Raw genomic sequence first — 15,926 nt, 5'->3', positions numbered from 1 at the left:
CCAGTTCTTGGCCAAGTGACCTTCCTTCCACATCGATAACAGGCTCTAGAGTGAGCCAAACACTGACCCTAATGATTCTTTCCACATTCGTTACACTTGGGCCTGACGTCTGATCTATTTTCACAACTCTGCTGACCACACCTAAAATCACGACGCTGTCTGTCTGGTCATTTATGCGACTGTGAGGAAGATGAATCATGACGGTCAGTCTGGTCATGGCGTTGCTTCTGTCCCATTGTAGATGAAGGGGATTCATGAGAACTATCAGCTCCCTCCATAGCCTTAGTTGCTCTAAGGGCGGCAACATAGGTAGTAGGCACTATCGCCTCAACAGTGTTGCGAATCTTCGTATCAAACCCCAGCACAAACTACAGTGTTGTTCTATAGTCATTGTCCACCAATTCCGAGGAGAAGCGTTTCAATCTGGAGAACTCCTTGGTGTAAGTGGTCACAGAACTGTAGAAATTGAACGCACCTCTAATGCCAATTTGTTGAAACTAACGCTGCTCTGATACCAATTTGTTGGAAATGAAATCGCTCTGATACCAATTTGTTGAAGTAAGCTAAAGTTGCTCCGATACCAACCTCGAAATAAAACGCTCGCTCTGAATCTGAAAGGAGGTGTCGCAAAGGGAGAGAGAGACAAGGAGACAAAGAAGTTTTCAAGAGGTTATTACACACCAATTCAATTCAGACCGTCCGTCCAACTCAAAATACCTTTGAATTTACCCTCCTATTTCTTCTCTTTCTTGTTGTTATTTCTCTCTGTACTATTATATTGAATACATGAGGCCTTTTTATACATATACTGAGGCCAAATTTGGCTTCTAACTACCCACAATTTTTTTCACCCATGTAGGCTTAAGTAAATTTCTACCATATTTGCTCACCGAGATAATTATGCCCTCATAATTAAATTGTTTTGACTGAATGAAAAAAAAAAAACATTTAAGTTTATTTTTCCAACAAAATACCCCATAAACTTGAATGCTTCTACTATCTGTCATGCCAATCATTTTCTTGTATTTGTCGAACAGTACTTTCGGTAGCAATTTTGTAAAGATGTCCGCAACTTGATCCTGGCTTGTCACATATAGCAATTCCATGTTTTCTTCCTTCACATGATCTCAGATAAAATGAAATCGAGCGTCAATGTGTTTGCTTCTTTCATGGTTCATTGGGTTATTGGCCAACTCAATTGATTATTTGTTGTCAACTTGTATTATGGTTGCACCTCGTTGCTTTAGCTCCATCTCACTCAACAAATTTCTAAGCTATATTGCGTGGCACACACCAAGATGCTGCTACATACTCAGCTTCACACGTCGAGAGTGTCACGATAGGTTGTTTCTTTGAAAACCTGATGTGTTTTTTCGATCGTCTATGTCTCCTCACCAATCACTGTCGGAGTAACCAATGTTGAAACTAATAATAGCTAATAATAGAATTTGAATTAGTTACGGAAGAGAAGGAGGAGGTGAATTCAAATTCATCCACAAAATCATCCACAAAAATCTCAACCAATTCCGAGAATCCCCTATAAAAGGACCTCCCTCCCCATCACTCAAATCACTCCTCCTCTCAATCTCAATTCAGTTTTTTGTTGTCACCAACAACTGGTATCAGAGCAATCTTGCAGCAGCAAAAATGGCAACAGAAAAACAAGTTGAGAACTACGTTCAGCCCGCCATCCCGAGGTTCGACGGTCACTATGATCATTGGGCGATGTTGATGGAAAATTTTCTCAGATCAAAGGAGTTCTTTGATATGGTGGAAACAGGTTATGAAGAGCCAAAGAAGAGGCAGAGGTCGTGAGAGAGGCAGTCGAGAAAGAAGTGGAGATGTTGGCAGATCAGCAGACCTAGTCAGAAACGATTATGACAACAAAGGCAAGAGACACTTTGACAAGTCTAAGGTGGAATGTTACAGATGTGGACGCCTTGGACATTACAAAAATGAATGTTATACCAGGCTCCAGGCTCCAAAAGGAGAAAAGAAATCAATCCAATTTTTTGGAGAGAAGAGAAGAAGAAACATTATTAATGTCATTCCATGCTATGAAGGTTGCAGATCAAGGTGTATGGGTCGTAAACTCTGGATGCAGCAATCATATGACAGGTTGTAAGAAATTCTTCTCAACTTTAGATGAAAATTTTCATACTACGGTCTCTCTTGGCAACAATTCATCTCTCCAAGTGATGGGGAAAGGAACCGTAGATATCAAAACTAGAAATGTCTTTGTAGAGTCTATTTCTAATGTATTCTACATTCCTGATCTGAAGGCAAGGGTATGTGATCACATTCCAAAATGATGAATGTGAAATTTATGACTCCACAAGAAGCATGGAGCGGAAGAAAACCTGCAGTAGACCACTTTAGAATCTTTGGGTGCATAGCATATGCACACGTTCCTGATGAGAAAAGGAAGAAACTTGAGGACAAGAGTTCGAAGTGTGTGTTCCTTGGAGTAAGCGAGACCTCTAAGGCATACAAGCTCTACGATCCTTTGACAAAGAAGGTGGTGGTGAGTCGTGATGTAGTCTTTGACGAAAATAAGACTTGGACATGGGAAGAAAAGATCACTGCGAATCAGCAGATTCCTGTAGATCTTGAAGAAGAACAAACTGAAGCTCCTATTCAGCCTCACTATGAGCATGGAGAGAGCTCATCACAAGCTCAACAAGAAGAACCAGTAGAAGAAGATCATGATCATAATCAAAGACATCCAAGAACAAGAAAAAGACCAAACTGGATGATTGATTATGAGATGAATTATGAATCAATTGATAGTGGTTATTTTGCATTCTTTATGGCTAGTGATCCAATTGTCTATGAAGAAGCAGTAAAAGAGAAGAAATGGAAGGAAGCTATGAACAGTGAAATCAAATCCATAAAGAAGAACAAGACTTGGGAGCTCACTGATCTTCCTAGAGGGCAGAAAACAATCGGAGTAAAATGGGTTTTCAAAACCAAGTTGAATGAAAATGGTGAGGTGGATAAGTACAAGGCGCGACTTGTTGCAAAAGGATACAAGCAAAAGTATAGAATTGATTATAAGGAGGTATTTGCACCAGTGGCACGTCAAGACACTATCAGGCTCATAATTTCTATTGCAGCACAGAAATCTTGGCCTATTTATCAACTTGATGTGAAATCAGCCTTCTTACATGGAGAGCTCCAAGAGGAAGTATATGTGGAGCAACCAGAAGGTTTTGTTCAAAAAGGCAAAGAGGAACAAGTATACAAGTTGAAGAAAGCTTTGTATGGTTTGAAGCAAGCTCCGAGGGCATGGTACAGTCGCATTGATTCTCATTTTGAAAAGATGGGATTCACTAAATGCCCGTATGAACATACGTTGTATGTGAAAACTGAAAAGGGAGGTAACATTATCATTATTTGCTTATACGTTGATGATTTAATATTTACTGGCAATAATGAAGAAATGTTTGAATTTTTTAAGAAGAGCATGATGAAGAAATTTGAAATGACAGATCTTTGCTTGATGAGATATTTTCTTGGAGTAGAAGTTACTCAAACTCCCGCAGGTAACTTTATCTGTCAGAAGAAGTATGCTCAAGAATTACTTGAAAGATTTAAATTGGATGAGCGCACATTTGGAACTCCATCAGAATTGGGTTTAAAGTTGCACAAGGACATTGACGGGCGAGAGGTTGATAATAGGTACTTCAAACAAATTGTGGGAAGTTTGATGTACCTAACTTCAACAAGACCAGACATCATGTATGCGATTAGTATGATAAGTCGTTACATGGAGCATCCAACGGAAAAACATCTCAATGCAGCAAGAAGGATACTTCGTTATGTGAGAGGAACCTTTGATTTGGGGGTATTCTACAAAAAAGGAGATGATCCGAAGATAGTTGGCTATACAGATAGCGACTATGCAGGTGATATAGACGATCGTAAAAGTACTTCAGGAAGTATTTACTTGATGAGTTCAGGAGCTATTTGCTGGTCTTCAAAGAAGCAACCTATTGTAACACTCTCAACAACAGAAGCAGAATTTGTGGTAGCAGCAGCATGCTCGTGCCAAGCAATTTGGTTAAGAAAAATGCTTGAAATTCTTAATCAGAAGCAACCAAGTACGACGGTTATATATTGTGATAATATGTCAACTATTAAGTTGTCTAAAAATCCTGTGTTGCATGGAAGGAGCAAGCACATCGATGTTCGATTTCATTTCTTGCGTGATTTGTGTAAAGAAGGCATTATTGAACTCAACTTTTGCCGAAGTGATGAACAAATCGCAGACCTATTCACAAAGCCCTTGAAACAACCATTGTTCGAGAAGCTCAGAAGAAAGATGGGGATATGCAGAATCCAAGATGTATATCAAGAAGATGAAATGAAGTCCTAAACTGATTTCCGCAGAATTCAGTTTAAGGGAGGGTGTTGAAACTAATAATAGCTAATAATAGAATTTGAATTAGTTACGGAAGAGAAGGAGGAGGTGAATTCAAATTCATCCACAAAATCATCCACAAAAATCTCAACCAATTCCGAGAATCCCCCTATAAAAGAACCTCCCTCCCCATCACTCAAATCACTCCTCCTCTCAATCTCAATTCAGTTTTCTGTTGTCACCAACAACCAACTAACTTGTAATCTTCTGTTCTTGAGTAAAATAACCCAAGTGACAATGTTCTTTGAACGTATCGTAGGATTCGCTTCAACGCTTTCCAATGTGAATAAATTGGCTCCTCTGAACTGGCTTATTATGCCGACACTTAGTAAAAGATCTGGTCTTGTACACGTAAGATAGCGAAGGCTTCCCACCAGGCTTAGGTACCTACTTGTATCTACTCGTTCTCCTCCATCGTACTTTGAGAGCTTTGCACCTGGTTCTATTGGTGGGGATACCGGGTTGCAACTCTCCATCTTGTACTTCTTCAAAATTTCCTTCGCATATTTCTCCTGTGATATAAAAATCCTGTTTCTCCTTGTTTAACCTCCAAACTGAGAAAATTTTTTAACAGGCCTAAGTCTGTCATTTCAAATTCTCGCGTCATTGTCCTTTTGAATTCTTCTATCATTTCATCATTGTTGCCTGAGAAGATGAGGCCATCAACATAAAGAGCGACAAGTATCACATTACCTCCACTCTTCTTTGTATAGAGTGAATGTTCGTGGGGACATTGCTTGTACCCATTCTCCTTGAAGTATATGTCGATACGAGTATTCCATGCTCTCGGTGCTTGTTTCAACCCGTAAAGCGCCTTCTTTAGTTTTAATACCTTCTTCTCTTCTCCAATTTTCACGTACCCGGGGGGTTGTTCGAGATATACCTCTTCTTCAAGCACACCATTAAAGAATACTGATTTGACATCCATTTGAAAAATGGGCCATTTGAATTGAGCTGTTTGGGAAATGATCAATCGAATTGTCTCCATTCTAGCGACGGGAGCAAACACTTCGTCATAGTCGATTCCCGCATTTTGTTTATATCCCTTCACAACAAGTCACGCTTTGTACCGCTCAATTTCACCTTGAGCATTCATCTTTTTCTTGAATACCCACTTCACACCTATGGGTTGACTTCCTTCTGGTAATTCTATTACTTCCTATGTGTTGTTGCGATGGATCGCTTTAATCTCTTCATCCATGGCAGTTTGCCACTTTGTGTCTCACACCGACTCTTCAAAGCTGATATTTTCAGCATCTGCCAGAAGACATACAAGTTGTACCTCATCTGTTGAGTCATATAAATCTCACAAACTTCGCATTTTGGGTTGTCTTGGTTCATCTTCATCATCGGAAATTTCTGAGTCTGTTGGTGCACTTGTTGGTGTAGCAACTAATGATTCTCCAACTTCGACGTTCACTTCTGTCGAATTGTTCTAGTCCCCTTCGCTTGCTTCATTTACTCGCACATCACGACTGACTATCACCATCTTGTTGATCGGGTCATGTAGTTTGTACCCTTTTGACGTCTCATCATATCCAATAAAAATATACCTTTTGCTTTTGTCTTTGAGCTTCGTTCTTTGTTGATCCGGTGTAAGTGGTCACAGAACTGTAGAAATTGAACGCAGCTCTAATGCCAATTTGTTGAAACTAACGCTGCTCTGATACCAATTTGTTGGAATTGAAATCGCTCTGATACCAATTTGTTGAAGTAAGCTAAAGTTGCTTTGATACCAACCTCGAAATAAAATGCTCGCTCTGAATCTGAAAGGAGGTGTCGCAAAGGGAGAGAGAGACAAGGAGACAAAGATGTTCTCAAGAGGTTATTACACACCAATTCAGACAATCAATGCTTTTCTTCTCGTTATTGTTGCTATTTCTCTCTAGACTATTATATTGATACATGAGGCCAAATTTGGCTTAACTACCCACTATTTTTTTCACCCATTTACTTTTCCTTCAGTAAATTTCTCCCCTATTTGCTCTCCTACCAGATAATTATGCCCTCATCATTAAATTGTTTTGACGGAATTAAAAAAACAAAACAAAAAAAAAACAAAAAAATCATTCAAGTTTATTTTTCCAACAAGAACACTCCCTCTGACACAACTAGGTGAACTCCTATTGTTTAAAAAATCATTCAAGTTTATTTTTCCAACAAGAACACTCCCTCTGACACAACTAGGTGAACTCCTGTTGTTTGCAGATTGGACGCCCTCTGGTAGTATTATTCTGTAAAAGCACTCTTGAATTTCGTCCACGAGATTACACCTCCCTCAGGACTAATAATCTCACGAGTGGACTGCCATCATAGTTTTGCATCATCTCGCAGCATGAACGTTGCACACTCCACCTTCCGATCTTCAAGACAGTTGGTCAACACAACCACAGTTTCTATAGATCTCAACCATAGTTTCTATAGATCTCAACCACATTTGTGCCACAGTTGGATAATTAGAAGTTCCCTCAAAGATTTGAAGGTCACCCCTGTTGTTTTTCGAAAATCAACAAGGATAATCGGCAACTGAAATTCTTTTCGGTGAGAGGAAATCATTTGACGGGAAGTTGTCGGAAGAAAATAAAGATGCGAAAAATAACAGAGAGAGAGAATTGCTGAAGACTTTTGCTGTTTCTATCTTCTGAACAAATTTACCTATTTAAATATCTAATTTATCCTAAAAATGGTTGGAGAGTGGCCAACTAAATATGTGACACTTCCTACTAAATTGTCATCTAAAACTTTGGTAATCCATTCGAGGCCTAGAAAATTGTCATCTAAAACTTTGGTAATCCATGAGAGGTACTAATGTAAACGTGTAAATCTAAATAAGGAAAATCTCACCATTCGAGGCCTACTTGGTAATTCGAGATACTAATGTAAAAGTGTAAATCTAAATAAGGAACTCTTCCTCAGGTTCGACACTCACCGAAGCAGCTGATGCAGTCACCATGAAAAGAACCGGCTCGTCCTCCTCGAATTGAGCCCACATGGACCTTCTCGGCCGTCTCCTTGTTCCTAAGCTTGCTGCTCCCAGCAATTCTTGCTCAGGTGACCTCTCTTCCCACAATACAAGCACTGGATTGGCCCATCATCAGTTGAATCCTCTTTTACTCAAACCTAAGACCTGTGCGTTGTTAGATTAACGCTTTAACAACTTGAGCTATTCAACTTGATTGTTGATAAGATTGGCTCTTCCGAAATGATATACCACCGATGGTTTAAATCCTTTACGGTGAGAGGAAATCGTTTGACGGGAAGTTGTTGGAAGAAAATAAAGATGCGAAAAATAACAGAGAGAGAATTGTTGAATACTTTTGCTTAAAATTAGGTGCTTTTATTAACAAATTTACCTGTTGCTTTTATTAACAAATTTACTATTTAAATATCTAACTTATCCTAAAAATGGCTCGAGAGTGGTCAACTAAATTTGTGACACTTCCTACAAAATTGTCATCTAAAATTTTGTTAATCCATTCGACGTGTTTGTCAAATGGTCAAACGAATGTATTCAATCAACTAATTAAAACGTGTAAATCTAAATAAGAAAAATCTCAGATGTTATCTAACAACCCCTCTTAAAATCACGCAAGCACCTTGCTTTCCTGAGTGATAATGAAGCATCTGTTTGCTGATTAGCAAAAAAATTTTTGTATAACAACTTACTATGAGTCTACCAGAGTAGCCATAGGGTTTTATGCGGTCTGAGGTACTGCTAGTGATGGGAAAGACTGATTTATAGAATCCTTGCATCTCCAACCACGTCCTCTTCCACCTCTTCCTCTACCCCTACGTAGGGGTCGTCTCTTTTAGTGAAAGAGTGCGTGATTGATGGGTTGATAAGAAGATTATATTATGAAGAGCAAGAAAACTCTATATATACCGAGAATACAAAAAGATATTTAGAAAATCTACTAAAAAATATGCAGAAAATCTGGTAACAAACCAGTAAACAAATAAAAAAACTAAATCAAATAAAAACTAAATCAACTCCTAACTATAAGAAGATTTAATCAGATACTAACTGACAACACTGTATATAAACATGTGATCTTTAACACTCCTCCTTGTTTAGATGTTATGAACTCCAAACTTTTTCCTGAACACCCATCTTACTCCAATTATCTTTCTGTTAGAGGTCGATCATCCAACTCCCAGGTTTATTTTTTCTTAATCACCGAAAGCTCCTCCTCTGATAGGTCTATTATCAACGAAAGCATCTTGTCGTTCATCTTCAGACTTTTCTTGTCATTCATCTTCAGAATCTTCTAACATGCTACCAAAGATTAAGTTGTTTGGTGCATTAGAAATCTTCACCTTTGTCAATTCTTCCCAATTTCATTGCTCATTTCTAGCAAAATGAACATCTCAGCTCACAATAACACGATTAGTGTGTGGTTGAAAAGACTTATCTGTAAGCTTTGGATATACCCAACAAAGATGCCAACTTTTGCCTTTTTGTCAAGCTTATCAAGCTTGACTTGTGGAATGTAAGTGAAGCAAAGACACCCTAATACTCTAAGGAACTTTAAGAAGATTTGTAACCATACCAAACTTCAAATGGTGTCAGGTCCTTCACAGCTTTTGTTGAAATTTGATTTTGCAAGCACACAACAGTGTTTGCTGCTTTTCCTCAAAAACGTTTTGGAAGATTCTTCTCATGCAGCATGCATCTCGTCATCTCCATTATGAATCTATTCCTCTTTTCACTGACGTCATTCTGTTGAGGAATCTGTGGTGTTATCAATTGAAGTTCAATTCCAGCCTCTTCACAAAACCTGTTAAAAGTTTTTGAAGTATACTCCTTGCCATTATCTGATTTTATAATTTGAATCAAGCATGGACTTTCAGTCTCCTACCTCCTCCTCGAGTTCTATATGACATATCTATACAAAGAACATAACTACTAAGTCACATACTTATCTATGAGGTTCTATAAACATTACAATAATGCAAAGCACACATACATACCATCATAGTATCAACATAGTCATCACATAGTACATGCCATATCATATTTAATCTTGTCACATCATGAGTTATGATAATATTTAAACATGTACATTATATCATACTTTACAAAATACAAATTAACCTACTGCATGTATCATTTAACTCAGCAATTTTTAATTCTTAAAAAGTCATATCTGACAGCGACGGTGTGTTTGCTGGAGGACTATGGAAGTACATTAGGCCTACATCAAGGCCAGTCTACAAGATTTATAACCTAGGGCTCTAATATCAACGGTAACGCTCATAATTTTCTTAACCTCATTAGTGATGCCACCCTAGCATGCATAAATCATAATGTGGAAATTCATATTAAATAACTTTGAAATAAAGTCGCAGTCTTTCAGAAATGGTTCAAAATATGAAAATTAACATAACTCAGAAAACATTTAACAACTAAGACCAGAAATATAAATGCAAATGTTCATCTTCTCAAATAAAACTCGAACAGAACATCTATTGCCCTATTATGCCTTCATTTCATCCTCCATGGTCTTCACAGCACCCACTATCAACCATGCACGAGAGCCTTGTCTTTACTTGAAAAATTATGGTAGCATGTGGCTTGAGTATTTTATGAAATACTCAGTAAGTCACTCCACAGTTGGGGTTAGATATGCAAAATAGGAGTGAGACCTATCTTTCATAGTCTTTACCTAGCCTTGGGCTATTTTCATATTCGGGCAGGGTTGGATGTATGGTACTTCCCACACACGACCCACGTATGAGCACATGGGCCCACCGAGCAGGCTCTTATAGTACCCCCTCGGCCTGGCTTGGTCGATCACGAAGTATCACACATCACCGGATGCCATACAAAAGAAAAGGCCTGCATGACATCATGACGAACATAAATATTAAATCCATACTATCATAACATAATGGGGAAGTATCCCAATGCACATGACATACAAACATGCATGAGATCCCATGATACTGACATGACATAATAATTAATACGTTTCATTTCTTTTAAAAATTTCATAACATATCTCAGTTATGCATCACGTATGCATGACAACATTCCTCAATCCATCACATTCATAACATGTAAGACTTACATAACATCCATAGCTTTTCAATTCCTTTCAAGGAGACAATGTAATGAATTGCATGTATACGTAGCAAACATTTCATAACAAAACAAAAAAACATAATCAATGCATAACATAGACATTTCATAAAAAATATGGTGTATGCAAAAGCCACAGGGCATGCATCATCATAAAACATATAATAAGCTAACTTCAACAGTAAAGTCAGTTACCTCTTTGACTTTGGTTGAAGTTTACTCACGATAAGATACTTGCCTCGTTACTACAACTTCACTGTCTAACTACTTCCTATAAAAACCACATAACTTAAAGCCTACTCATAACTTAACCAAACTAAACCTCATGTTTAATTACCAAAGTAAAACCTAAAGTAATCTGATTTGGTAAATAAGCTAAAACACATGCTAAAATAAGGTGTGAAGCGGCTTCAAAAGGGTCGAAAATCTACGAATCAGATCGATATATTATACGTATACCGAGCTCCTAAGTAGAGCTGTGAGAAAAGACGAAGTCAAGGATGTTGAGCTAATGTTATATGCGTGCGAGCTGAGCCACATCAATGCACACGTACAAGTCGAAGGAGCGCATTTCTTCTGGACGCGGATCGTTTACCAGCTGGACTTGGGTTGAAACAAAAACCATGACTGAAAGGTTGGGCTGTGACGAATGGATAGAGTGTTAAAATATCATCACTAGCCCATTAGGGTTAAGCCCAACCATGGTATGAGTGACTATATTTATGTTAAGAAAATGATTTAGAATTTTAGGAATAAATTTAGGAAAATGATTTAGAGATTTTAGAAATAAATTTAGGTAATTGATTTAGATACTTTAGGAAAAAAGTTGAGAAATTTTAGGAATGGATTACTTATCATCTAGTATAAATACCCCTCCACCCTTAGCTTATCATTCCAAGAAATTACAAGTAACACAAAGTATTAGTTTCTACAAAGTGTTTTGTAAATCTCTTTTCGATTGGTTTTAATAAAGTGTGCGAGTGTTTCCCACAGAGAGTTGTGTTCAACATAGAGCTTTGTGGATTGGATCAGTGGTTGCCAAAAGACGAAACCCGACCCGAACCGATACCACGTCTTCCTTACCCAAACAAAAACCCTAACTAGTTTTTTCCTTTTCGTTTTAGACAAGACACGAAGCGATTCTAACGTCGATTCACCTTGTTTCCACCACCGCGATTCTTTCTCCAGAGACTGTTGAGGATTGTTGGGATTGAGTCCCACATTGGCTAATTTAGAGAATGATCATGGATTTACAAGTAAAGAAATACATTTTCATTGGCATGGTCATGAATTTATTATTATTATTATTTTATTTTTTGAATTTCAATCGTTATAAAATGTGTGAAAGTATATGGGTATTTTGGAAACCGATAAGTTTTGTCTAAAAATAATATAAAAAAATGAAAAAGATATTTCAAACTATGTTGAAAATTTTGAAATTTCAAAGTATTCTCTATAATTTTAACCTATATTCCCAACAAAACTCAATCTAATGATTTGAGCTCTAAACTTCTTAACTCAAGTAATCCTGGTCAAATAATGATTTTCATCAATATTGATATGCCTTGAGTTGTTATGAAGATAAACTTAAAATTTATAGAACTTCATTCCGATAGGTTGAACCCTACTGGCAACGTTTTATAATTTTTTTTCGTTTAGATTTCTTAATAAACAATTATCAAAATTATGTACCATTTTTGTGACATTATTAATTTGTAACTTACTCATTTTAGACTATGTATTTTTTGGAAGTGTTCATGGATTGGGACAAGTTGCAATATTTTTTAAACTTAATCTAATTATCTTAGTTGTAAAATTTTTACTGAAAGAACTCTTGTCAAATAATGACTTTCATCAATGTCGATATGTTTATGTTGTTAAGAAGACAGACTTGAAATTTATGGAGCTTGATCTGCCGGCATGTTTATAAGGAACAAGCTCCATTAGTTTCATTAGAGTTGGTCAGAGCAAGTCATAGATAAGCTTCTCAAATGTCACAATTGGTACCAAATCTATAATGATCCGATCTTAAAGAAGCTTTCCGTGTAGCCCTATGAGAGTATTCGGAATCTATGCTTCCCAGCAGCTATACAATCCAATCGACTACCACTATAAAGACTGCTCGAGTTCTTGAGACCGAGGAGGGCCACCCCGAGTGCCGAGCCAATTTTTGTGTCGGTTGGAGATCAGGTTTGAGATGCATATTGTCAAAAGAGAGTCATCACCTCACCTCTTTTTCAATAGTTTATTCAAGAGTCAAATCCAATTAAAAAGCTATTGATCTTGATCCAATTCACGATCATGAGGAAAAATGCTAAAAATGCTGGTTTTAGCCTTCGAATGGGAACCTACCGAACGAAAATTAGTGTTGGTTGCTAATAATCTCTTTTTGAGGATAGCCAACACTATAAATTAATGTGAATTATGAATTTTCTTTGATTTTTGGACGACAACAACCAAGTGGGAAAACAATTTCAAAAGATGCTGAATTATATTAGATTCATGCTACTCTTGAAACTGAAATTGCTTGATTCGCCCACCTATATTCATGGCATGACGAAGATGACAATTAAAAGATTCTCAAAGGATGATATTTCAATTTTACTAGAGAAAGAAATATGGAAAAAAAATGCAATTTTGTCGTGAAAGTTCTGGATCTCTTCCCCCTCTCCCGACTCAGTCACATGCAACCAGGCTTTAAACTCGGCTCACTCTCCCTTTTGTGCCCCTGACAAAAATAAGTATGGTCTTTCTAAGAAGAAAAGCATATCTACCTTCGGGAGTTTCTGAAGAGTGGCCTATGGAAAGAGCATACCAAACCAATATGAGTATGTGCGAGACTTGTCATTCCCATGGGGGAGAGTTTTCCTATGTATTGATTCATTACCAAGTGAACGGAAAATACTTGCTTCTACTCTTTCTTTCCGAGCAATGAACCATGGTTGTCTAGCTGAAGCGATATGTGGAAGAAGAGGGGATGACAGAACTATTGAAAGTCATCCATAAGATTGAATACCTTTCTGGTTATACGAAAGGGCGGAATGAATCATCAATCAAATGGTGGAAATTGATTCCAAACGGAAGACTTTTCTATTTCATAGGGATTAAATACCCAAATTAATCACTTAACGATAGAGAACACGAGGGATGAGCGATTGATTGACCTACCTCAATTTTGCAACGGTTTACTCGATTGTTGAAACCTCCCTCCATAGCCGATTGGATGGTTGGATAGCCACTTAACAGTCATGAATAATGAAAAATGAAGAAGAGTAAACCATGTAGTCACATATTACTAGACTTCCTCTATCTCACTCCCCTTCCCTACCTCTTTCGACCCATTCATTGGAGTATGTTGGGCTGGAATGCCTTTATTCCTATCCCATCCTTGATTTATGATCTCTAGGCCTTCTTGCTTCAAATTTATAGGTGTTGGAATTCCTAAAAGATTCTCGAAGGTCATCTTGTCATCAATAGAGAAGCATGTTGCAAGGAATCACGAAATTCTTAATGATTGATGGTTGTAATGATATGCTTCCCCAAAAGGGCTCATACCAATGTAGATGAATTTTTGCCATCGAACAACCTCCCCTTAATCGACACCATTTGTTCGACACTTGAGAATTCTATTAACATAACTAAGTTAAGGTCATAGCTCTGATACCATGTTAGAAATCTCGACTCTCCACAATGGTATGATATTGTCCATTCTGAGCATAAGCTCTCATGGTTTTGTTTTGGGCTTCTCCAAAAGGTCTCACACCAATGTAGATGTATTCCTTACTTATAAACCCATGATCATCCCCTAAATTAGCCAATGTGAGACTCCTTCCCAGCAATTCTCAACACATGTGTGATACAGATACTCCTCTATGCGAATGTTCTGGCTTTCAAAAAATGAGTTAGTGATGGGGAGCTAGAAAGGAGTTTCGAGAACAAAGCCTTGGATTTCAAAGTTCAAGCCTACCCTCTCGTGTCTTTTCCCTATCCAAGTTATATCAACAAAACCAACTAGAAAATTCGCTTGTCAATAAATTTTTAGTGTAATACTAACCCTACAATGATTTGTGTTAGTATTTTTTACTGATTAAGTGTGAGATTTGATAACTCTCCGAAAAAGTAGAGTTATATTATTGTTGTGTTATGCCTAACATATTATTATGGCAATTAATCATTTATTTTCATGAGATGCTTGATCGGGAGTTGACTCTACTAACCGGGTATCAATTCCTACAAGTGGGTGGTAAAGTCTTTCAAGACTCACATTTGTGCACCACTAAAGAGGAGCAACTTAGTAACATAGATTAAATGTCCACTTGACCACCGAAAATAATGACATGTTTCGATAGTTTAGATTCAGGCCCCACAGTTGCATGTTGCATGTTTTCGTGTGTATGCATGTTTACATCATTAGAGATGCTATTTGCTGAGTATTCAACTTTTTCCTATTGAACCATGAGGTCGATGTTAGCATGTTTTCATCTTGTGTTGGAAGTTTTATTTTACCTTAATTTGAAGTTGTATTTTAAATTCTATAAATTTATTTGTAAACATATTTTATGTTTAACAATGTTGTAAATGGGATCCCAATTTGGACTATTATTTTGTTTTCATCATGAAAACATCTCTTTCATTTTTTCAAATTTTGATTTTAATAACGAGATAAGCAAATTGTTTCTGAAGAAAAAAAAAAATATCAAAATGCATGTTGAAGATGGTTAATTTAGAAGATGATCACGAGTTTATGAGTAAGAATACATCTCCATTTGGTATGAATCATTTTGAGGAAGTCCAAACAAAATCAAGAGAGCTTAGCTCAAAGAGGACAAAAGTGACTCTAAGTGTTGAACAAATAGTATATTTTGTTAGGACTCCAAAGGAATCGAGCCTCAATTAAGGAGAGGCTATTCAAGGATTCCATGAACCTCATGGAAGACTCTATAATGTAATTTGTTCAGAGGGGAGGATGGTTGAGAGGGAGTCTCACCTTGGTTAATTTAGAAAATGATCATGAATTTATAAGTTTTTGGAGAAAACCCAAAATAAAACCATGAGAGCCTATATAGAAAATGGACAATATTGAGTCGTGAAGTCAAATCGCTACAATCATCACCATGTGATCCTCATTTAGGCAAAAGGCCATCAAAACCCCAACAACGGTTTGTTTAATCCATTGGGTTCTTTGTGTACATTATGGATCCATCTCTAAAATTGAAAATCTTAGCAATTGTGATCTTAAAGATATCATGTTCCCTAAAATATTCATAAATTTGCATAGTGCACATGTGCTTTGCCTCCCTATTAGCTAATCTACAAAGAATGGACAACCAAACAAATACCACCCATAGATGAGAAGATAAGTTTAAAGTTATCCAAAAAAAAAAAAAAAAAAAAAAAAAAAAAAAAAAAAAAAAAAAAAAA

Source organism: Cucurbita maxima, unplaced genomic scaffold, assembly GCF_002738345.1.
Source record: "Cucurbita maxima cultivar Rimu unplaced genomic scaffold, Cmax_1.0 Cma_Scf00060, whole genome shotgun sequence".
Lineage (NCBI taxonomy): Eukaryota > Viridiplantae > Streptophyta > Magnoliopsida > Cucurbitales > Cucurbitaceae > Cucurbita > Cucurbita maxima.
This window is presented reverse-complemented; position numbering follows the sequence as displayed.